The 23,710-nt window shown below is 37.2% G+C and overlaps 1 long non-coding RNA gene across 1 annotated transcript; it reads right to left on the bottom strand.

The window, feature by feature from the left end:
• Window positions 1-1,751: 1,751 nt before the first annotated feature.
• On the bottom strand, window positions 1,752-3,779 carry LOC110929844. Its single transcript, XR_004889522.1, has 2 exons — window positions 3,283-3,779; window positions 1,752-2,527 (listed from the first exon to the last, which is right to left on the bottom strand). It is a non-coding gene; the product is annotated as an uncharacterized LOC110929844 (long non-coding RNA).
• Window positions 3,780-23,710: the final 19,931 nt, after the last annotated feature.

The raw sequence follows: 23,710 nt of genomic DNA, 5'->3' as shown, positions 1-23,710 counted from the left end.
GTGGCGCCCTTAAATGCTGTCGAGGGTCAGCCTATCATTCCCGATCAATGGGACCAAAGAGTAGTAGTCAAGACCCCACACAGTTTGGCACAAACTTAGTATCGCTAGTTCCATTCTTTCATGAACTCATTAGCCTAGTCGAGACAAATCTTAGGTTGGGTTGTGAAAACTTATTAGAATAAATGGTAAATGGGCTTTAAAGCCTCAATTTGGTCGTTGAGGCAACCTAAGGTTGCAAGAGGTTTTTTAGTTACTTTTGCCACTTGTCTAAATTCAACTGGTGTCATCTTTTAATTTTCTTTTTAACTACCAATACCTCACTAATTTAATAACTCAAATAACTTGTAATATTTAACTTTAAAAAAAAAAAAGACTAAATACACAATATTTCTTGAAGTTTTTTTTAAACACTACTCTATAAATTTTATTTAAAATGGACTTCGTTCAAAAAAACATTTTTTTAATATAACATAAATATTGACGGTTTAAGTTTTTTTTTTATTTTTATATTGAAAATATATAACTTTTCTTTGTTTCGAAATAAAATAATTATTTTTAATATTGTTATTGTTATTTTTTGGTACTATAAAAAGTAACCATATGCTACAATTATTTAATAAATATTTAGGTTAGGTTAGGTTGTGAATGTGTATAAAAAATAGAGTTGGGTTGGGTTGTGTAGGTGGAAGGGAAAGAAAATATCTTCTTTTTTTATTTAAGGTTGGGTTGTGTTAGATTGTGAATGTAGATAATCTTAGGGAGTCTTGACTCCCGATCAATGGAACCTCTAAATGATCGTTGAGACACTATCTAAAGATCTAAAGATATGCATTAGTGGTGAAGACCCCACACAGCTGAGCACAAATTTTACTATATGTAAACCATTTGACATGTCATATTAGTGTTACTTAGATTCCTCATCTCAATATAGTTTTCAGGGTTGCATGTGCACAAAATGATCTTCATGTCCAAATGGAGACCCAACAAAAAAGCATCTTTCTGGATGAGTAATGGACTTTCAAGGTTTCAGATTTGAGTCTATCAAAAACTAGCCCAACTAACAAACTCGAGTCATATCTTCTTTATCATATAGTTGGTACACAGGATATTGTGATTTACTATATTGGGAAACTCACTTCTAGAGGTTGAGGTGCCTAAATAAGTTTTGGGGCCAAACCGGTTTGGGTCGGGCCAAAGATGCTCAAATTGGGTCTTTGTTCAAACTGGTTCGGGTGAAGTCTGTTTTTGAGGGGAAAGATCGGGTTTGACCAGTTTGAAACCAGGTTTGAACAAAACCTAATTTGACCAGTTACACCCGAACCAGTTTGAACAAATTATAGGGTTACATATTTCAACTGTACGGTTAATTCGGGTTTGACTGGTTTCAAAGTATATCAGTATATGATTACAAACCAGTTTCAACCAGACTGTTTGTTTGAGGTCCAAACCGGGTTCAAGCAAACCGGTTTGCAAATTGGGTTTGGTTTGGGTATAAAACCGGATTTGGTTCGAGTTTGTTGGCGACTACCCTTTATATTCTGTATCAGTTTGATGTGATATTAATATGATTTATAGTGTTCTTTTTACTACATTAGTTCTGTGTGTAATTCTCAGTGAATCATCTCATTTTTATACTTGGAAACACTAAAATCAAATATAAGAGGTATCAATTATATGGTAAACAAAACCAATTGCCTTCATAAATCTCTACCTCAATAATCTATATTTATACATCATTTTGCAAATAGAAAAAAAAAAAAACCCTAAATCTTCATTTACATCCTGACATGTAATATCCTTTTCTTCTCTGACTCATCATGGTAACTTTTTTACATGCAACACTATTTTTTTATCTCTACACTTTTTGTTTTAATGAAACAACTAAAAATGTAAAACTCGTAATAACAATAGGCTTCCACACAAAACTTTCAAATAAAACTACTTCAAAAGAGTAAATACCATTTATCAAAAGCTCACTCTTTCAAATAAAACTACTCCAAAAGTGTGTCCAAATAAAGGAGCATCCACAGCAGGATCAGTTTCAATTGCAGGTGAGTGTGGAAATAGAGGTTCTTCATCTTGAACAATCATGTGTCCAAATAAAGGAGCATCGACCCCAGTACCACGAAGTCTCATCATATTTGCAAAAACCTTGGGCTTCAAATGAGATAAATCTAAAGAACTTCCTTCATGAACCATGTTGAGAAAATTCTGATTGAAAATGTGTTGCAGAAATCGTGGAAACAATAAAGAGTAAAGCTGCCAAAGTGATTTGTTGTGTATTCTTCAACCAAGTCTTCTTTAACCAAGTCTTCCACAATCATATCTGTCAAAGATATAATCACATTATCAGAGTTCCAAGTTTTCCATCCAAGTTCATCACTTGTGAAACTTGAGAATTCCGGCTGATCCAAGTCATCACATTATCGTTCACTGGTATAACCATTTCCGGCGTCGGCTCCATCTCCGGCACCGGCCCATTAGAAGTCGGATCCTGCTTCGATTTCTTACGAGTCACAGTTACTTACTGAAATCGTGTAAGCCACAAATGAAATCATACTCACGATTATTGAAATGACGATTACATTGTTCAAGAGGTTACTCATTTTTTGAGTGTGTTTACTGTTTGTGGGTGTTTGGAGAGCCTATTCATCTGATTTTGTAATGACTTTTGAAGAGTATGGGGGTGTTTGGATAATACCAACATACCATTTATCAAAGCTCACTTAGAAACCGGCCCAATGATCATCCCACAGATACACGCACTTTTGTTGAATTACTTGATGAACAAAGACAAAAAGGACCACCATCCTACCATTATTTAGAAGATTTTACTCCTTTTTCTCATTATTAGATGGTTGTTATAATGGTGGAAGAAGGTTTGTTAGAGGTGTTGTTGTTCGTGTTATCCTGCAATAGGTCCCAAACTGGGAACACCGTTTTTGTTTCATGAAACCACTAAAAATGTAAAACTCGTAATAACAATAGTCTCCCACACAGAACTTTCAAATAAAACTACTCCAAAAGAGTAAATATCATTTATCAAAAGCTCATCCCTAATATAGCAGACCACGATACTCAGTGTTACCTACAACATTCGATAGAGAATATGAATATTGTTGGTTAGTTGAGCATGCTTCTAATAAACCATAATCAGAAACTTTAGCAGTCGCTTTCTTATGATTTAAGAAGTTTGAGCTTTTGATGTCTCGATGAAGAACTCTTTGTTGTGTGTTGAGGAGATTATGAAGATAGTATAGCCCACGCTCAAAACAAACATACCTTAGCTCGAAGCCATCAAGGTTCTGAGGAGGTAAATAATCGCTCACAAGGATCCTCCCCACATCCTCGTCGCAACAATTAGAAGATAGATCATGTACCATCCCCATATATGGTTTTCTTTTGTATACCTTTATGAACCCACTAGTCCCTTTTGTTGATCAACATTGGCAATGTTTATCAGGGGCGGATCTGTCACAGTGGCAGGGGTAGCCCCAGCTACCTCTCAACCTTTCGCCGGAAATACAAATTTTTCTACTTTTTAACGTTTTTTCGATTCTGCTATCCCTGAAAAAAAAATTATGTTACCTCTCCTCAATAGCCCAACACGCTCGTGGTTAAAGAAAAAGACGTTTGAGTTGTGTGTGATAACCAGAAAACGAAATCTGGTGATTTGAGTATGTAGATGGTTATTTTTTTTAGGGTTCGAGACTGTTCAGAGAGAAGAGTTTTAAGGTGGCGGCTGGTAATTTGGTACTAGGGTTCGAGTAAGAAAAGCTAATTGCTAAGTTTATTTTATTTTCAAAAAAAAAAAAAATGCAATTTAGTTCATCGTGTGGGCTGAATCCATAAAGGTGCAATTATGGGCCAATGTGAATGAAAATAAATTGAATGTGACATAGTGGGGATAGTGCACGGTCCTCTCAACTGCCGGAGTGATCTTGCTTCGGATGCCGCTACCCGACCAAGCTAGCTCCGCGATGACTTTCCCATATCGAGTTCTTACCCTGGGCGACATATGCCCCTGACATAGGCCAATGTGAATGAAAATAAATTGAACATATTGGGATGTTTCTCATTTTTACTGCGATAAAACCCGGTTAGGCTTGGTTTCAAATTGACGATCTCTAGAGAGTCCTAGTTCTAAACTTCATTGTCACCATCAATGTCCTTCAAAGTGATGCTAGTGAGAGTTGAACTTGAGACCTCAAAGAGAGAAACCAAGTGACTAACCAATAGACCAACTTATCAGAACCCGTTAGGTGACTTTTGGTTTGAACATGTGATTTGGTGCGAATTCAATTTTGAACATGTGATTTATGCTGAAAAACCAACATACAAAATTGCTTTATATACCATGCGATTTCATCATATTTACCAACATGCGAAATTGCTAAAAAAACAACATACGATTTCATCAAAAAACCAATATGCGATTTCCAACATGCTTTTGTATAACATGCGATTTCACTATATCGTACGTATCTTACGTTAAGGGATATTGTATTTTACATTTTCACTATATATATATGTATAGGGCTGCAAACGAACCAAAGTTTCGGCGAACAGTTCGTGAACCGTTCGGCGGAAAGTTCATTTGTGTTCGTTCGTTTATTAAACAAACAAACACAAACAAGAAATTTCGATCGTTTAGTTAAATGAACAAACATGAACAGAGCGCGCGTTCGTTCATTTATGTTCGTGAACGTTTGGTAACATGTTCGTTTGTGTTCGATAGTTCATTAGTGTTTTTAGCTTTTATATTTTATTTAAATACTTCAAAATTCCGACAAATAAAATATTTAATAAGTGTCAATGTATTTATATATTTTGTTTAAGAAACGTTTGTTTGTGTTCGTTTGTTTCCATTTGTGTTCATGGACATTAGTTTTTGCTCATTTGTGTTCATCGTCGTTCGTTTTCATTCGTTGCCTAAAACTAACAAACAAACACAAACGAACACGAACAAGTTTATTTCCTTAACTAGCAAACACGAACATAAAATCTCGTTCGGTAAGCGTTCATGAACAGTTCGTAAACACATATATTTCTTAACAAACAAACACGAACAAGGACTTATTCGTGTTCATTCGGTTCGTATGGAGTCCTATATATATATTGGGATAGTTCTCAATTTTTTTTTATATTTGAATAACAATTTTTATTATATAGAGATATATATCAATTGATTTATTTAGCAAGTAGGGCTCGGTATTTTTTTATCTTGCCGAGGGCCAATTTTTTTAATATATTTGGAGACGCATGTGGTAATTAGGGTTTATGACTTTATGTGCAATTGATTATAGTTTAAATTTGTTTTTCCTAAAATTATGGTACTTGGAACTTAGAAGATGAAAAAAAACAAAGTCTTGTTAGCAATCTTTTTATCGTGTTTTTATTTTTGTTGTGTTTACATTGTATCAAGTATAATAATTTTTGTTTCGAATATTACCCCTGAACTATTGGTCTAGATCCGCCACTAACGTTTATAGCTCGGAGAAACAAACAAAATATTTACAAATTACAATAGAAAAATAAAATATTCATTATTCAATAATATCTTGTATATCTATTTCCGGTGGTATAAAAAATATTCTTGACCCTTTTGTGTAATTAATAAACCATGCAGTCCTTGAAAAAACAATTCAAGAGAACGGAGGATTTAAATATGGTTATTGTATCGAGATTTGCAGGCTGTAGTGGGCACAATGTGATATGGTGGTAACCATGTGCAACCCTACCTTTTCTGTCGCCGGCGTTCAGTTTTATTTTATTACTACAGTTTATTTTAATGACATGTTCGTATGGGTATGAATCATTTGATATTGTGACCACAAGGATCATATATAAAATCATTATTTTGTTGATTAAAATTTAAGTTAGTGCAATAAATAGTTTAATTGTGGTTCCGATACTCTTTAACTGAACTCAACTGTTAATTATCTTTTCCATAATTTATCGTTTATTGTATTTGTTGCTATGAAGATCAGAGTAGCTACTCTCGAGCCTTTACATAAGAATAGCGGGTAGACGAGCAACAAACAGCGCGCTCATCCTCTTCTGAAACTAGCACGTCAGCCGGGAGTAGTGCCGCCATCCCCTTCTGAAACTAGCACGTCAGCCAGGCGTAGGATGGACCTCCCTTCCGTCGGGTCTGTAAAAAAATTAACCGGTGCCTCTTTCTTTGCCAAGATCTCTGCTCGTCTGAGAATATCCATTAACGTGTCTTGAACAAAGTCATGGCGATACTTAAACCCGACAACTTTCTACAGTGTAACACATGCTCCCCGTATTTATCCAGGTATGCTTTACGGCAGACTGGACAAGTTTCATCATTCGGGAACATGGGGATCATCAGACGGTACTTAAAGATTGACCGGTACTCCACCGCTGACATACGTTTACTATTTGAACATTATTTTTTTATTATATTGATATTCATGTATCCTGTTATAAATATCCGTAAAGTTGTGATATTTGACATAGTCTTAGGTTCTTGTAAAAATAACATTTTTCGTGAGAAGTGTGAGAAAGCATAGGAATTGACATATAGTCATTATGTGTTGTACTTAGACATGATGTTTTAGGTTGTTTTGGAAAAAAAAAACACGAAAAATAACAATTTAAAACACAGTGCAATGAATCATAGGCTTAAAACTCAAAACACCATGCCGAACGTTAAGTGGTATGTTTTAAGTGTTAAGTAGTATGTTTTAGTTGTGTTTTAAATTTCATGCATATAATACATTGCATTGTGTTTTAAATTGTTATGTTTGTTGTTTTTTATTGCCAAAATAACTCAAAACATCATGCCTAAGTTCAACACATGATACTTATATGTCAATTTCTATGCCTTCTCACATTTCTTACGAAAAAAGTATTTTTATAGGAACCTCACTCGACATATATATAATTTCTCGAAAACTATTTTTTTTTTTATAGTTTAACATGCCCGGGGACTCTTCATCTAAGCCGAGTCCTTGCAACTTCTTCTGCATGAATTTAATAATTTAACATGAAGAAAAAATCTTTAAATACCAAACTGACATGATTAAAATAAAAATAAATGCTAATTAAATGTTAATTACCAAAATGAGTGACTATTTTCTTCTATAAAGTAAAGGTATTTATAATTTTTTTACCTAAAAGATTATTATATGGTTTATTCAGATTAAAATAAAGGATTCTTTTCAAGTATAAAGATCATTTCATTTGCCTTGAAGCATGATATTAGGCCACCGGAGCGGTGGCTTTTTTGCACGTTATACTTTTCTTCCATGCGTGAAACAAACAAACAAACCACCGTCACCCTACAAAATTAACGAGTGATAAATGGTTTCTGTGATAAAATTGACGCGTGATAAATGGAAGAATGTGAGGGGGTGTGAGGGTTTATTGTTGGTGTTGTGAGTGATGGAATAATGGTTAATAACATGGTGAAAATTGATTGGATATTGTGAGTGATAAATGAGTGGTGAGTGATAACCACCCCTACCCCCTTATACATGCTCTTAAAAGTTATGGTTGGGAATTCTCGCTGGCTGTCGCTTTTCTTTTTATTTTAAATATTTTGTATTTTATTTTCAAATCATTTTGCTAATATAAGATTTAGTCTCTATTTTTGTGGCAGGCATACTTTCTTGTTAGCCGTGACTATTTTTAGTTTTAATTATTTTGTATATTACTTTTAAATCTTCAACTTTACTAATATACGCCTTTAGCTCATTTATTTTAAAAAAACTTTCCTTTTATTGGTTAACTTTGTGTAGAAGGTCATGGTCGAGAATAGTGTCAGACAGCTGTCTGGCACTTCCTCCTTGACCGTGGGTTTTTTTTTTAATTATTTTGTATTCAACTCGTGTAATACACGGGGTTATAACCTAGTTAACAATAAACAAAATTAATGCCAACAAATTTTGATTCTTCTATAATCTTTAATTCATACATCAATTTGTTATTAAAAATAGGCGTATGATCCACTAAAAAGTGGATTTTACCTAAGTAATCTAAGAAGAATTGTGATAATGACATGTGTCACTTTTTATAAGTAGGAAGGGAGAGCATTTTGTTACTAAAACATTTTGGTGTTTATAAGTAAGAGTGTAAAAATGACATGTGACACCCCTTTTGTTTTCTACACAAGAAAATAAAAAAAATCCAATACAAAGAATATAGCACCAAAAATATAGTACAAAAAATATAGCACAAAAAAAATTCATCACAATAAATCTTGTAAAAAAATCTAGAAAAAAAAATTTTAAGACAAAAAAATTCAACACAAAAAAATTAGTAAAAAATATAATACTCAGCACAAAAATGCTATACAATATAGAAATACAACACATTTTTGTGGATTTTTTAATTGTCATATTTTACATATCAATATGGTAATCAAATTAAAGATAAAAAGACGCTCGATTTTATAGTGAAAGTTTTATAAAAAAAATAATGTCAAATAAAAAAGTTATAACATTTAAAAAATTGGGGGATGAAATATAGAAATATACGTGTGCGACTGTAAAGAAAGAAAATAAATAAGGGGGATACAGAGTGATGCGGCAAAGGGGTTTGCCGCACGGGAACACCGCCGCCTACCCCACTTTGCCGCTCGGTTTCAACATCGATCGGGGACCAAATGCCGCTCGGGAAAGATGATTCAAGCGGCTATATAGCCGTTGACATTAAAATTCAATTTTTAACTTTATAAATTAAACAAATTCATTTCCATTTTCACTAAACAAACTCAATCTCCATGGATGGCCTTGTAATTTTAGTTTTTTTTTTTAAACTTAGATTTTTTATTTATAAAAGTTTGATGTTTTTTCCATTTTATCTTAAATTAAAAAAAAAAGTTTACCACTTCAGCAAGTGTTTAACCATTGCCAACACTTTTCAGCATAGTTTAAACAATTTTCACTGATTGACGTGACACACTCTGATTGGTTGATTTTTAAGTTTACCACTCTCAAGTGATTAACCACTCGTTATACCCTAAATAAGATTTTAACAACTCATCTTTTTTTCTAAATATTTATATTAAATATTAGTTTGAAAAATAAATGATTAAGATTACTTAGAAAATAAATAAATAAGATTGTAACAACTCATCTTTTCTAAATATTTATCTTAACTATGATTAAGATTACTTTTTATCTTAATTTAGGCAAAATCTATTTATACTTTCTATAGAAGGAGAAATCCAAGTGACATAAGAAAAGCTGATGTGTCAGCTAGAGAGCATGTCCAACAATGCGTTTCTTATCTCATTATTACATCATAAAGCCTAATATATAAATCACTTTAATTTGATTTCAGACAACTGTCTTGTGTATTCAAATGGTCTGGCCCACATTCCAAACGGCAAATCACTGCTCTTCTATAAGAAAGTAGCAGATGCTGCCTTTGGCAAATGTATACCTAGCAGCAGCTGTTTTGAAATTGCGCGTAATTTGAAATTCAAAATGCATGGGGATATGTAATTTTCAATTAATGCATGGCACTCACTCACTTCTGTCAATTATCTTCTTATATAAACGTGTTCTCTACTTTTGTATTTTCAAACCACATTTCTAATGTATCTCTCCCTCAAACCCCTTCTTCTCAATACTCGGCATTTGTTCATAAAGGATAACAGAAAATTGAAGCTCTCTCTGTCCCACTTTCAAAAAAAATTCTGGGGATATGTGGTTTTCCTTGATCATGGTAATGTGATATATATGATTATGTTTGTTTTTCTTTTTGATTTTTACTAATGTTTTTTTATCTGAGTTATGACTAAATGATGATTGTGAATGATCTGCTGCAGTTGATGATGATGATGATTGTTGATGTGGTCTAAAATATACATATTTTTATATCAATATTCCTACACTTTTGAGTGGCAATAGGGCTGTGTTTTATTAAAATCTACCCGTTTCTGGTTTATATAAACAAATTAAAGGTTTCAAGTGCAAACGAATAAAATGGTTCAGCTAAAAAGATAAATTGTGATAATTAAAATGAGTAAACATTGATATCATGATTAAATATTAAAGGAGATGAGATTTTTTTTTTTGAAAATTAAACTTCATTAAAAAGAAACGACACGTTTGATCCCCAAGGCGGAGACCAAACGGCCCAAAACCTTACATCATATCACATTTACACCATTTTTCCCAAGTACATGTTATATTTCTATTCCTATGTTTGTACCATAAAAAGCCGTACGCCTTCACATCCGAAATGATCTCCGCAATTTTTGTACTCTTGTTATTAAATATGCGATCATTCCGAGCCTTCCATATTCTCCAACACCCTATAATCATCAAACCTTGAACCATATTCTTTGTCGCCGCATTGAGTCTCATGTTATTATAAAGACCCGTGAGATCCTTCAAGTCGCAAATATATAGAACCGGAAACCTGCACCATTTTGCTATAAACTGCCACAATAAAGTTGAAAACACGCAACCTGTAAAAATGTGCTCTGCAGTCTCCTCGTTATCTTCACAAAATATGCACAAATTATTCTCCACTTGGATGTTCCTCTTGATCAAAGCTGCTTTGGTCGGTAGTCTTTCAAGCATCGCTCTCCACATAAAAACATTGCATTTCAAAGGTAACCACTTACACCAGTCAAATTGAGCCGCCGTAACTGATATGTCTGTCGAAGTAATCCAATCTTTTACATTTGCCACTGTGAACTCTGAACCGATACCATGCCACGACCATGAATCTTTCTTTTCAGAAAGCTTCACAGTCGTAAGCATATTAATACAATCCGTCAATTCCAAAGTTTCTTCTAAAGATGTCGGATCGCGCCGCCATTTCCACCCAAAACTCCTAGCACTTCCCGCCTTCAATACCCGATCCGACACCTTACAATGTTTGTCAGTTTCAAGTCTGTAAAGATTAGGAAAACACACCTTTAATGGTTGCCCGCATAACCAAGGATCCATCCAAAATCGAATCAAATCACCATTTCCAATATCAGCTCTAATAAGGCTATTAAAGCCGACATCAGCCACCTTCGATTGCTTTCCCCATTTCACAATATTATACCAACCCCCTTTGTACCTAGTTTGAACTGGATAAAGATCCCAATTGCGAGCAGATGAGTGGACCGCATCTACAACCTTTTTCCACAAAGCATTGCTCTCGCTCCTATACCTCCACAACCATTTTAACACAAGAGCTTGATTAATTAATGCAATTAAATGAGTTTAAAAACTTAATAGTTGTATTATTACTCAAACTTAATTGTCTGTCTAAATGTAATGCAGGTATAGAAATTGAAATATTGAATATTTAAAGATTGCTTGATGGACTTGCAAAATTAATCTTCTAGATGGGCTATAAAGGAACTAAATGGCTAGTTGACTTAGGCCGTTAAAAAGATGAGACGATTGAAACGCGAAGTGGGCCGCCCAAAAAACTTGATGTCCCAGCCATGCATAATTTCGAATGGGTGAATTGCTTTGCATTTGATTGGGCCTATTTATTTTCAACATATCACGGCAGCAGAGGTTGGAGAACACGGCATCACAGGGTCGCACAAGATAGTGTCGATTTTGGGGACTTCTTTGAGCAATCTTGGAGCATTCTTGGCGCACAATCGGAGATCTCAAGGCTTTGGAATCATCGGTACGAGTCAAGGGCGAAGAATCGAAGGATCTATCGGGTTTTCTAATCCCTTGTTTTGTCGATTTCTTTCTTTGAAACTTGTTATGATGAATTCGTTGTTAGACATCTTTGTTTTGTTTTCACGTTTTAGTATGCTTGGCTAAACATTTAAGCTACCTAGACTTGATGAATGGATTGATGTAAAGATTTTACCGGTTTTATTGATTGCATGATTTTTATGGACTAATTGTGTTTAGTAAACGGTTTGGTTTAATGGTTTGATGTATATGCGTGCTTTGATTTGGTTTATTGTTATTATTTGCTTCATATGATTCTTAGTGACGGTCTATATCACAACATAGTCATATTAGGGTTTAGGATTTCGGCGAGTGTCTATATCACGTTAGAAAACCTTAACTCTTTAGGGATAATTGGCCAATAACCCCTAGAAGTAATTGGTAATAATTTGCTAAGTCATTGTGTTCTACTAGTCCTAATACCTAGGAAGTGAGGGGCTATTGGTAGGTCTTACCCGGCGAATTGCTTTAGATAGTCCTTGGGAAAGGTCATGTCTTGGTTTACCTGTCGGTTTTTGTCACACCCCGGTTTCCACGTGTCTCACCGGTGGGCCCGGTGGGGGATTACCGTGACGTAGTTGGCAACAATATAGTCAAACCACACAATTATATGAATGCACAGCGGAAGCATAAAGATAAAATAATTCAACCATTGATTGTAATATCGAATGTATCACAAGTAGTCGAATGGTATCCACAGGGGATCAAATAATAATAAAAATATTGTTCAACAGACATGGCATCAAAAGCTTGCGAGACTCTTTGGGATGCTAAGGAGCTATAGCCAGCCGATTACGTTTAGTACCTGCACTTAATCTTTTTGGGGAAAATACGTCAGTTTACACTGGTAAATACATTCAACCGACACTTTTGTAAAATGTTTATTAAAATTGATTTGAATGCACAAGGCACAAACTCTTTTATAACTTGGGAGAATTATTTAATATTATACTTGTGAACGAATTAAATGTTCCTTCTTTGCGTTCAGTAGCCCGGATCTAGTCCGGGTTAAAGATCAATAGACACACCACTTTGCGTAAAACCGAGGTGGGTAAACCAACGGTTACGTCTTTTATTAATATAGACATAATGCCGGGTGTACGCCTACACCCGGATGTCGAGGTCGTGGCCATTTCGTAAAATGATGCCTAGGATATCCGGGACATGGTCATTAACCCCCCAAAGGCTTTTAAGTAACAAGACTGTTTAAACGAGCCAATCAAATTATTCAATTAACCACCAAACGATAGAAGATTTGATGCTCGATCAAGCGGTATTTTATATATACCGTAACCCAAGCCCGTAATACGGAAAATAAGTTAAAAGTATTTACCTTTGCAAGTATTGTCCTTAATTGATTAAATCACAGATATCTTTTACTGGGGCTCCTATTCTGGAACGAAGGTTTTAAAATAACCTATTAGAATCCTAACGGGTCTTTATATTAGCCGTAGCCTAGACCGATCAGTTTCAAAGGATAGATACGGTTTAATTGCGTGAAAGGCGAAAACCGAGAATGGAATGTGATTCTGACCCAACAAGTTCGAAGACTTGTTTTATATGGGTTTAATATTCACACTTTGGATTTTGGGGTCAAAATAATATGGTTTGACCCGTATCGGCTAATTTATGTAAACTAGTTACATAAGCCGAACCGTGCGCGCAATAGGCGCAACGGGTAACTGTAAGAGTCCTACACTTGTTTCTCAAGTCAATATGCCTTAAAGAGGTTGTGGTATCAGTAGGATACCTTCCGTGATGCCCGTAACGAGTTTAAGTTCATTATACGCCCTGTAGGGGTTTTTCGGTCATTTTAAAGACTTTTAAAAGGCTTTCTGAGTTCTACAGAAAATCTGAGTTTCCCGTTCAGTTTATAAAGTCCAAAATACTTTATTTATTATTTAAAATCAGTAGCAACTGGAATCGGGTCAAAAGACCTTGTAGAACTCAAGTTTTGGCCGAAAAGGGCATATTCGGTATTTACCGAACCTTAGCCATAACCGCAGGTTATGAGCAGGTTAAAATTAATTAAAAATCTTTAAAAATCCCAAAATATTATTTTACAATAGTGAGTAAAAGGTCTGGTGACGAAATCTTGGTTTAGGTAGGCGTTATGCTAATCGCGCCGTTTATTACAAAAGTTTCTTAATTGCGCTATTTAGCATAACTCCTATTCTAGACCTCGGATTGGCGTGAAACTTTAGGGACATGCTTAGAATTTAGTAATAAAGGTTATGGCCCCTTCACGTGTCCAAAATACTCGTTTTATTTTGAAAAGGGCGTTACGGTCAACTTTTAAGCAATTAACGGAAAGGCGTAAAAGACTCGGACAAACAACGAACCGGTCACAGAGGGTGATACCATCACGTGACCTGGTCCTAAGAGAGTCCTAAGGCATATCTACATTGTACTAAAACGGGTCAGAACTGAAGTCAAAGCAAAAGTCAAACTTTTGCGACATTCGGCTCCGAACCAGGTCAATATAGCAAATGGCCGAATCAAACGAGCTTAGACAAGTTTATATACTTAATATCATGTTTTATAAGTGTTCAAACAGGTTTCATATCATCTATATTACAGATTATGCAATAATCGCAAAAATGGCTTTCTGTTGACTTTTTAAGTATACGTTTGACTCGACATTTGAACTAGTTAGAGTGGTGATCAGGGGGAACCCTTTTAGGGGTTTATTACCCACATAAATACCAACACATAACTACTTTTGATTCGACAATTCACTGGACCATTCGTGATTTATCGCAAAGTCAATCGTTAGTTACGACGGATTGACTTTTAGGCTAATCTAAGCAAAAACAAAGCCATAGAAGGTTTGGCATACTTACAAAGACTTGTGCACGACTTAGGAATGTTAGAAGAAAGCTTGTGAGCTCCAGGAATGATCAGAGAATGTGTTTTGAGGTGTGTTTCATTTGTGAACCAAGCATGGCCTTTTATAGTAAAGTTTGGTGCACAAGATCATCACAACACATCCTACATTGCTCATGGATGATCAACAAGTGTCCAGAGGTGCTAGGGGTCAAGTAGAGGGCGCCCATGCTTCATTGATTGCTCACAAGTTCGTCTACAAGCCAAATCATTGAAGCTACCCATGTTTTCCGTTACTGTGTGTCCCACGCGGCCCGCGTTAAAGGTTCCTGCATCTTGGTCGCGGGTCGCCTGAGTTCTCATATCAGGACGCGTAATTGCAGAAGGCTCGCGACCCGCATTAACTAACCCAAGACCTTAACGCGGCCCGCGTTAGGTCTAATTTTTCTGGATTTTTGAATATTTTATAATCATTACGAAATCCTTGTAATTAATAACGAAATCTTTGGTATTTAATAACCTGACCTTTCGGGTTTGAAGGGGTAACTTTGCAATTTGGCCCTCGATTATTTACAACTAAGGGCCTCGTGTTATTTACCCGCATTGTTAAGTCCCCGGTTTGTTTGTTAGTTATCCGGAAAGCCTTAACTTTCATTATTGACGCTTTTAACCCCTCTCATACGAATTTGATCATAACTTTCTCGTTTTAAAACGGAACTTCGCGGAATTTATATAGTACATTCTAGTGAGTGTATTTTACTGTTACAAAGCCTCGGGTACGTCAAAGGGTCACTCAGAGGTATAATTAAACATGTTGACACAATTAACCCCCTGTAGCTTGTAATCTCTCACTTTCTTCCGCGTTTCGCTTCCGTACGATCCATGATTTATTCGTTTGAAGGTACGAGCATCGTTTAGGGTTACTATACAGTATACTTACCCTTGTTTGACATTTATAACCCTCGAATTTACATACTTTCAAGGTTTGTCAACTTTAGTCCTTTATTTAATATTAAATGCCACGTGTAAACTTAAGACACGTGTCAATACATTATTGGACACAAAATTTCGAGGTGTTACATCCTCACCCCCTTAAAATAAATCTCGACCCGAGATTTACTCGAAAAAATAAGGGTATTTCTCTTTCATCGTGGATTCAACTTCCCACGTGAATTCGGGACCTCTCCGGGCATCCCATTTGACCTTTACTATCGGTACGTGCTTTCTTCGAAGCTTTTTCACCTGTCGGTCTTCAATCGACAAAGGCTTCTCCACAAACTTCAAGCTCTCATCTATATGCACATATGTGTGTGGGATCACCAATGATTCATCAGCGAAGCACTTCTTTAGATTGCAGATGCGGAATACATCGTGAATTCCATTGAGCTCTTCTGGTAAGTTCAGTTTATAGGCAAATGACCCGACCCGTTCGATAACCTCGAAAGGTCCTATGTATCTCGGGCTCAGTTTGCCCAGAGGGCGTTACGGTCAACTTTTAAGCAATTAACGGAAAGGCGTAAAAGACTCGGACAAACAACGAACCGGTCACAGAGGGTGATACCATCACGTGACCTGGTCCTAAGAGAGTCCTAAGGCATATCTACATTGTACTAAAACGGGTCAGAACTGAAGTCAAAGCAAAAGTCAAACTTTTGCGACATTCGGCTCCGAACCGGGTCAATATAGCAAATGGCCGAATCAAACGAGCTTAGACAAGTTTATATACTTAATATCATGTTTTATAAGTGTTCAAATAGGTTTCATATCATCTATATTACAGATTATGCAAGAATCGCAAAAATGGCTTTCTGTTGACTTTTTAAGTATACGTTTGACTCGACATTTGAACTAGTTAGAGTGGTGATCAGGGGGAACCCTTTTAGGGGTTTATTACCCACATAAATACTAACACATAACTACTTTTGATTCGACAATTCACTGGACCATTCGTGATTTATCGCAAAGTCAATCGTTAGTTACGACGGATTGACTTTTAGGCTAATCTAAGCAAAAACAAAGCCATAGAAGGTTTGGCATACTTACAGAGACTTGTGCACGACTTAGGAATGTTAGAAGAAAGCTTGTGAGCTGTAACACCTCGAAATTTTGTGTCCAATAATGTATTGACACGTGTCTTGAGTTTACACATGGCGTATAATATTAATAAAGGACTAATGTTGACAAACCTTGAAAGTATGTAAATTCGAGGGTTATAAATGTCAATTAAGGGTAAGTATACTGTATAGTAACCCTAAACGATGCTCGTACCTTCAAACGAATAAATCATGGATCGTACGGAAGCGAAACGCGGAAGAAAGTGAGAGATTACAAACTGCAGGGGTTAACTGTGTCAACATGTGTAATTATACCTCTGAGTGACCCTTTGACATACCCGAAGCTTTGTAAACAGTCAAAAACGCTCACTAGAATGAACTATATATATATATACCGTGAAGTTCCGTTTTTAAAACGAGGAAGTTATGATCAAATTCGTGAGCGAGGGGTTAAAAGCGTCAACAATATAAATTAAAGCTTTTCGGATAATAATCGAACTAACCGGGGGCTTAACTATACGAATAAAAGGCCCGAGGCCTTAATTGTAATTAACCGAGGGCCAAATCGCAAAGTTACCCCTTCAAACCCGAAAGGTCAGGTTATTAATTACCAAAGATTTTATTAATCATTTCAAAAGATTTAAAAAGATTTAAAAACCAACCCTTACGGATCGTAAAGGTCCTGCCTTACGGACCGTAAGGGGGTGAATGATTAAATTAGATCCGCCACTGGCTTACGGACCGCAAGGCCCAAGCCATACGGTCCGTAAGCGATGCCCAGCGACAGAAAATTGGCTGTTGGCTGTTTGAAGCGGTAAAACAATTAAGTATGGGTTTCTCAGAGTTATGGGCACCCCCTACTCGACCCATAGCACCTTAGGACACCTGCCATTGATCCATACTCAATTGTAGGGTGTGTTGTAATGATCTAAAGACTCCTTATGCACTATAAAAGGCCATGTATAGTCACAATTAAGAACACACTTCAAAACACACCTTCTGCTCTTTCCTGAAGCTCCAAAGTGTTCTTCTCTAGTTCTAAGTCTTACATCAAGTCTCTGTAAGTATGCCAAACCTTCTATGGTCTTGTTTTTGCTTAGTTTAGCCTAAAAGTCAATCCGTCGTAACTAACGATTGACTTTTCGATAACTCACAAATGGTCCAGTGAATTCTCGAATCAAAGGTAGTTATGTGTTGGTATTTATGTGGGTAATAAACCTCTAAAAGGGTTCCCCCTGATCACCACTCTAACTATGTCAAATGTCGAGTCAAACGTGCACTTAAAAAGTCAACAGAAAGTCATTTTGCAATTTTGTACATAATTTGTAATATATATGCTATGAAACCTGTTTTGATGATCATAAAACATGATATTATGTATATAAACTTGTCTAAACTCGTTTGATTCGGCCATTTGATATATTGACCCGGTTCGGAGCCGAATGTCGCAAAAGTTTGACTTTTGCTTTGACTTCAGTTCTGACCCATTTTAGTGCAATGTAGATATGCCTTAGGACTCCCTTAGGACCAGGTCACGTGATGGTATCACCCTCTGTGACCGGTTCGTTGTTTGTCCGAGTCTTTTATGCATTTCCGTTAGTTACTTAAAAAGTTGACCGTAACGCCCTTTTTAAAATAAAACGAGTATTTCGGACACGTGAAGGGAACATAACCTTGCTTACTAAATTCTAAGCATGTCCCTAAAGTTTCACACCAATCCGAGGTCTAGAATGGGAGTTATGCTAAATAGCGCATTTATAAGAAACTTTTGTAATAAACGGCGCAATTAGCATAACGCCTACCTAAACCAAGATTTCGTCACCAAAACTTTTACCCACTGTAGTAAAATAATATTTTGGGATTTTTAAAGATTTTTAATTAATTTTAACCTGCTCATAACCTGCGGTTATGGCTACGGTTCGGTAAATACCGAATATGCCCTTTTCGGCCAAAACTTGAGTTCTACAAGGTCTTTTGACCCGATTCCAGTTGCTACTGATTTTAAATAATAAATAAGATATTTTAGACTTATTAAACTGATCGGGAAACTCAGGTTTCCTGTAGAACTCAGAAATCCCTTTTAAAAGTCTTTAAAATGACCGGAAAACCCCTACGGGGCGTATAATGAACTAAAACTCGTTACGGGCATTATGGAAGGTATCCTACTGATACCACAACCTCTTTAAAGTATATTGACTTAGGAAAACAGTGTAGGACTCCTACGGTTACCCGTTGCGCCTATTGCGCGCACGGTTCGGCTTATGTAACTAGTTTACATAAATTAGCCGATACGGGCCAAACCATATCCTTTTGACCCCAAAATCCAGAGTGTGAATATTAAACCCATATAAAACAAGTCTCCGAACTTGTTGGGTCAGAATCACATTCCATTCTCGGTTTTCGCCTTTCACGCGATTAAACCGTATCTATCCCTTGAAACTAACCGGTCTAGGCTACGGCTAATATAAAGACCCGTTAAGATTCTAATAGGTTATTTTAAAAACCTTCGTTCCAGAATAAGGAGCCCCAGTAAAAGATATCTGTGATTTAACTGATTAAGGATAATACTTGCAAAGGTAAATACTTTTAACTTATTTTCCCTTATACGGGCTTGGGTTACGGTATATAAAATACCGCTTGATTGAGCATCAAATCTTCCATCGCTTAGGTGGTTAATTGAATAATTTGATCGGCTCATTTAAACAGTCTTGTTACTTAAAAGCCTTTGGGGGTTTAATGACCATGTCCCGGATATCCTTGGCATCATTTTACGAAATGGCCACGACCTCGACACCCGGATGTAGGCGTACACTCGGTATGATGTCTATACTATTAAAAGACGTAGCCGATGGTTTACCCGCCTCGATTTTGCGCAAATGTGGTGTGTCTATTGATCTTTAACCCGGACAAGATCCGGGCTACTGAACGCATAGAAGGAACATGTAATTCGTTCACAAGATTATAATTTTAAATAATTCTCCCAAGTTATAAAAGACTTTGTGCCTCGTGCATTGAAATCAATTTTAATAAACATTTTCAAAAGTGTCGGTTGAATGTATTTACCAGTGTAAACTGACGTATTTTCCCAAAAAGATTAAGTGCAGGTACTACACGTAATCGGCTGGCATTAGCTCCTTAGCATCTTAAGAAGTCTCGCAAGCTTGATGTCTTATCTGTTGAACAACATTTTTATTTATTTTGATCCCTCCAGTGGATACTATTCAACTACTTGTGATACATTTGATATTACAGTAAATGGTTGAATTATATTTATCTTTATGCTTCCGCTGTGCATTTATATATTGTGGTTTGACTATATTGTTGCCAATTACGTCACGGTAATCCCCCACCGGGCCCACCGGTGATACACGTGGAAATCGGGGTGTGACAGGTTGGTATCAGAGCCAACATTGAGTGAATTAAACACTATCCTAATGTGTTTAATCTCAGTGACACAATTGCACATACTTGAGTCTAGACAAGAACATAGGACAAATTCGAATTGTTATTCCAAGTTTGCCTTTTCCTTTTATTATGGTATTTAAAGTTTTATAAAGCAGGAAATATGCCGCCAGTGATTTTCCGAGGAAGAGGAAGGGGAAGAAGAGGCAGAGGAGAGATCGTTACTCATCACGATCACGAAGCCGGACCTTCAAATACGCGAGCTCCTTCGACCACAAGGAGTGAAGAACCGCAGAGGCGAAGAGACCTTTATGAACCTGCGAGGCATTCCACCTCGCACAGCTCGACGCCATCATACCGGCACTCATTCGGGCCAAACTCAGAAAATGATCCCAACAACCCGCAACCCTCCTTCATACCTCTACAGCGCTCGGTATCGCACCGAAATTTTGACGACCCTACTCCATACTTCCGAGGTCAGTTTCATCCAGCTGACTACATCCAGGAACCTTCAGGCTTTGTTCCGTTAGGACCACAAGATCACTTCCCCGAAGATCATATGGACGAGGATACTGATCCGACAAAACCTGCTCGTGGTACGCCCACGCATCCAATAGAAATCTCTGATGGGTCATCCTTTCATGGTACACCCTATCAGGGACCAGATAGCTTCATGGCGTTGTTTAATCAGCACGAGTGGTACCACACGCCACAGACATCACAACAGCCGCAACATCCGCGAGATCCCTCCGAGGATTCACGTTTCGTGGCAGTTACGCCACCACCTCCGCCACCGGTACAACCAGTAATGCCTGATCCGCCAAGGCGTAGGAGGACAAATGCTCGTATGTCCACCCGAGGAGGGGAATTTCACTTCAGCACCCCTCGACACTCTAGTAGTAGCCACTACCCGCCACTACAAGAAGAAGGACCTTCAAGTCCTGTACAGGAGGCGAACTCCACACCAGCTGCACCAACTTCGCCACCATTTGGGTATGACCACCCAATACCTGCGTACACGGGCCCAACGGCTTACAACCCGTTCGAACCGTCATCACAAGCACACTATAATTACAACTACGAGCGCGACCCATATGTGGTAGGGGCTAGGTATAATGCCCGCTACCCAGACGGAGCATATGGACACATGGGAATACCGGACTACTCGGCTCATGGGTGTCCAACACCTCCTAGACCTCCAGTTCCGCAACAGGCACCACAACCACGTTTCTCTCCTCCCGAACAAGAAGAAATACTCCACCATTTGAGCCGTGTGGAAAGAGACTTCGAGGAAGAACGTAAGAGCCACCGAGGATTCCTCAAGGGCTTAGCAAACCTACTGAAGGGCAAGAAGAAGAAACGTGACCATTAGTCCTTATGTATGTTCTAATGTAATGTTTATTTTAAATAAGTCCCTGCGTGGACGTTTATCGTATTTCAGTCCCTACGTGGACTTATCTTTTAGTCCCTGCGTGGACACTTATCTTGTATTAGTCCCTGCGTGGACTTGTCACTTGTTTTAAACCTCTATATAGGTATGTACTATTTAAAAGTCCCGTTTAGGGTGGTGTGTAATCGTGTTAAAATTTTGGAATGTTATATTATGAATTTCATGTTGTTATTACTATATATGAAATAAATCAAAATCATTCCTTTTTAATTTGATCTGCCTAAATAAAGAATCTTCAGAGTGAAACCTAGCCAGGTGTCTTTTTAGATCCGGCCAAGATGGTAAGACCTAATTAAAAGATTCAGATTCCCTGTTAACCTCTGTAACCATGTTAACAATCATGGCAGATGTAATTCGTTAAAATTACACACGCCATTCTTATACAAGAATCCTTAAAGGATTCCAAAGCCCAAATTAATGATATAATAAATCATGGGTTAAATCATCAATAAAGATGATCACTTGTTAAACATCCATAAGCGATGTAATGCCTACAGGCCAAACATATTGTCATAATAAGGCAAAAGACAGTGGTGGTTTAGGACTCCCTGTCAGAAGGAGTAAAAGGACTACGGTTCAAACCTTCATACCCTGATTCTCCGAAATCTCGGCTAAATATTATAATAACGTCCTCGTGACTAGGCTTTTATGCCACTAGCAATATTAATTGTGATTAGGATAAGTATGTTCAAATCCTAAATAAAAAGTGAGTAACAAATTAACCGGATATGGTCTTCGTTACCATGGTTAATGAATTGCCATTAAAGACAATTCAATGATAAACTCCTAAATAGAATTTTCATTATCTTCTGCAGCAGATACAAGCTACTATGGCGAATCCTAATGGAGGAAGTAGTCATACAAATGAAGATGATTATGATAATGCCCAAATAAATCTAACGGGCGCTCAACTCAAAGCTCTTGTCGACAACGCTGTGCAAGCAGCTCTGGATCGACAATATACAGAATCTCGAAGCAGAACAGTTTCCAAACCACCATCGAAGCCAAAGACACACTAAAAAACCCACAGCAAACCACTATCCAAACCCAAGAAGGACGACGATAACCACTCGTCCAAGCCCAAAAAGGACGACGACAATCACTCGTCGAATGAAAATAGTGTTCGTCGCGAAAGGGAGTATACTGATGCTTCCCGTGCCAGGGGCTGCACATACAAGTACTTCGTATCTTGTAAACCCCGAGACTTTACGGGGGAGAAGGGTGCCGTCGAATTTATGACATGGTTGGATGAGATGGACATAGTGGTGGACATCAGTGGCTGCGCTGAAAGGGATGTAGTGAAGTTTGTGTCACAGTCATTTAAGGGCGAGGCCCTAGCTTGGTGGAGGGCGCTGGTTCAGGCCTCGGGAAAAGCTGTGCTTTACAGCATGACGTGGGAGGAATTCGTTTCTCTCATCAGAGAAAATTACTGCCCTCAGCATGAGGTGGAGAAGATAGAGTCCGATTTTGTGTCATTGGTGATGACATCCAGGAACCTTCAGGCTTTGTTAGACATCTTTGTTTTGTTTTCACGTTTTAGTATGCTTGGCTAAACATTTAAGCTACCTAGACTTGATGAATGGATTGATGTAAAGATTTTACCGGTTTTATTGATTGCATGATTTTTATGGACTAATTGTGTTTAGTAAACGGTTTGGTTTAATGGTTTGATGTATATGCGTGCTTTGATTTGGTTTATTGTTATTATTTGCTTCATATGATTCTTAGTGACGGTCTATATCACAACATAGTCATATTAGGGTTTAGGATTTCGGCGAGTGTCTATATCACGTTAGAAAACCTTAACTCTTTAGGGATAATTGGCCAATAACCCCTAGAAGTAATTGGTAATAATTTGCTAAGTCATTGTGTTCTACTAGTCCTAATACCTAGGAAGTGAGGGGCTATTGGTAGGTCTTACCCGGCGAATTGCTTTAGATAGTCCTTGGGAAAGGTCATGTCTTGGTTTACCTGTCGGTTTTATTAGTCTATCAAGTCAAATTAATTACTCCAAACTACCCTAGATCTATGATTGGGAAAGAGTAGGTCAACATTAGGGTACTTACACAATAATTAGACAACTGGGAAGAAGTCTAATAACCGGTAGGATTAACGGCCTAGGTAGTTCCACAGGTTTCTCCTTGAGAAGGGTCGAGGGGCTTAGTTGGTTCTTAATAGGTTTAGTATCATACGATCCCGGTTCCATAATTCATGCAGTTAATTTAATTGGTAATCTCTTAAAAATGATCCAGGATTCTTGTCTAGGTGGTCTCGTTCTCATATAAGGAAAGTCCTCAGTC

This window comes from Helianthus annuus, chromosome 3 (genome assembly GCF_002127325.2).
Source record: "Helianthus annuus cultivar XRQ/B chromosome 3, HanXRQr2.0-SUNRISE, whole genome shotgun sequence".
NCBI lineage: Eukaryota > Viridiplantae > Streptophyta > Magnoliopsida > Asterales > Asteraceae > Helianthus > Helianthus annuus.
Note: the sequence above shows the minus strand (reverse complement) of the source record. Positions and strands in the feature narration are given on the sequence as shown.